Consider the following 2,895-nt stretch of genomic DNA (forward strand, 5'->3'; position numbering starts at 1 on the left):
TCAGCTTACACAAAGAAAATATTGGAGAAGGCTGGAATGCAAGCTTTTAACCCCACTAAATATCCTATGGATCCGAAGGAGCATTTGACTAAGGACGAAGGCGGGAAACTGGTGGATCCAACAGAATACAAAAGCTTGGTTGGAGGACTTCGCTACCTTGTGCATACATGTCTCGACATGGCTATGCTGTGGGGATAGTCAGCCGTTTCATGGAAAAGCGCACAGTTCTTCATATGAATGCTGTAAAGCGTATACTCAGGTACGTCAAGGGTACAATTAACTACGGCGTGGTTTATTCGAGGGATATTGGAAACAATATGCTTACAGGATACTCGAATAGCGATTTTGGAGGACAAACAGATGACAGGAAGAGTACAAGAGGAATGGTATTTTATTTAAACGATAACCTCATCACATGGGTCTCACAGAAACAAAGGTGTGTGGCCTTGTCTTCCTGCGAGGCAGAGTTTATGGCAGGGACGACATCAGCTTGTCAAGCTGTTTGGCTGAGGAATCTGCTCAGCAAGCTAACAGGTGAAGATATGGGTCCAGTAATCTTGTACATTTCATGGGCGTAGTAAACATATAGACAAACGCTACCATTATATTCGAGAATGTGTTGAGAGAAAGGAGATCATTGTCAAGCATGTGAGTAGTGATATGCAACGAGCAGATTGCCTGATTACAACACTTGTATATGATTACAAAACATTTTAAACTGCTCAGAAGCTTTCTCCAAGTAAATACCAGATACCTTAATAATGTTAGTATCCTACTCTCAATATTAAAAAGGGAATTCTCCTATCAAGCTTGAAAGAACAAGCTAAACCTTATATTTTGAGTTAGATTTTTACAGTTACCTACCGAAAAAATTCTATAAAAGAGTTTTAGCTTATACATCATTCCATACCTAGGAACATAAATTACCAACAAAACCAAAACCAAGAAACCATTCTCCTACATAAAAATAATTAACAATATAATAACTATATACAATAAGAGCAGAGAGGGTTTATTTATAAGATAATTAGCAAATATATACGAGGGTTTTTTGGTTGTTTGTATTAAATGCCTAGAAAAATATACATGATAAGCTAGTAACTAGTAAGGAGGTTTTCACTATAGGATATTGGCACAAAGATATGCAACTTAAGTGTCTGTATGTGTATTTTGATAAAGATAGCGTTGAACAGCTTTTATTATTTGATAATGAACTACAATACTTAAACTAAAATAATGCAAGTAAATGTCCTACAAAATAGCAACTAAACAACTAAAGTCCTACATCATCTCAAAGACTAACGTTTATTCAACAACGCCCTTTCCAGTTCTTTAGACCACGTCAACACGATCCAAACAAACTTTGCACGATAGTTTAATTAAGATAGCAACTAAGAAATAAATAAACGAGCTTCCCAAGTTTAGATTAAACGACCCAACATAGGATACATTGAATTCTAGCCCTAACAACTACTAAATGATTCTTGCATCACACCTATAGCAGTAAATATTAATATTAATATAATAATGCAAATAAATTAAAATTATTATTATTATTATTATTATTGCTATTATTATTAAATTAATACACATATATGCAAAAACTACAAAAATAAAGAGAGTTTACTTTATATATTTTCGTACGAAAATAATCAATAAGACAAAATAACTTGGCAACAAAATTTAAAAAACAAGATCCGTAATTATTCATCAAAAACAAAAGAGGCACGTTAATTATTTCCCTCAACGTACTACCTTCTTAATCTCATTGTTTTTCATACCAAAGAGGGCAAAATCCTGTCAAATCACAAGGTTAAAATTATTTTTACTATATTTTTGTAATATTATATATTTACATGACAGTTAAACTTTTGGAGCCATTTAATTGCATTTTAACAATAATCATATAAAAATCATCTTTTGAAGTAAAAGTTAAATTAATTTATTCAAATTAAATTAGGGGCTTTCACATGGGAATAGGGGAACAGGGGAAAAAACTATTAAAAAGTACTTTGATATTTTTTAACATAAACACCAAGTCAAATTGCTGAGTATGATGGAATCTGAGATGAAGAACATGCACAAGTTATGCCCCGATTTGGTACTAAATTTACGGTTATCTTCTAGAATGCACCAGTGGGCTACTCCACTCTGTGTGCATATATCGTCTTAATATTGAACCTCCAGCTGAACAGAAGATGCTTTCACAATGGAAAAAAACTATTAAAAACTATTAAAAACTATTAAAAAGTACTTTGATGTTTTTAACATAAACACCAAGTCAAATTGCTGAGTATGATGGAATCCGAGATGAAGAACATGCACAAGTTATGCCCCGATTTGGTGCTAAATTTACAGTTATCTTCTAGAATGCACTAGTGGGCTACTCCACTCTGTGTGCATATTAGGCCTCCCCATCTTCACTGCTCGAACTACCAAGTATTGCTGGACTAGCTGAAACACAAGTAGAGATGTGAAAGTCATTGACCAAAAACAGGGTGAAGTAACAAGATGTCTTCTCCTTTTCACTTCTCTTTTCTTTTTGCGCCTACCAGTATAGCTACCGATCATAACATTTCCCCAATATTTATCAATTTTTATTTGAAATAACCCTCTGATAATCTAATTATTATTTATTTTCCTTTTCATTACTTAAGTAATAGAATATTTTCATTATTATGATTCAAATGCAACTTCAAATAACCTATTGAAATTAATACAAAAATCATAGGATTTCTAGGAAGTACACAACAAACCAACATGCCTCGAGTATAGAGAATTCGAGCTAGAACTCCAAAATACATTAAAAATCTTTTTCCCAACTTATTTTTACTTTAATATTTAATAACAGCATATTTCATGAAATTTAATTTTGAAAAGTCCAACTTGATAGAT

This window comes from Apium graveolens, unplaced genomic scaffold (assembly GCF_009905375.1).
Source record: "Apium graveolens cultivar Ventura unplaced genomic scaffold, ASM990537v1 ctg8189, whole genome shotgun sequence".
Classification (NCBI taxonomy): Eukaryota; Viridiplantae; Streptophyta; class Magnoliopsida; order Apiales; family Apiaceae; genus Apium; species Apium graveolens.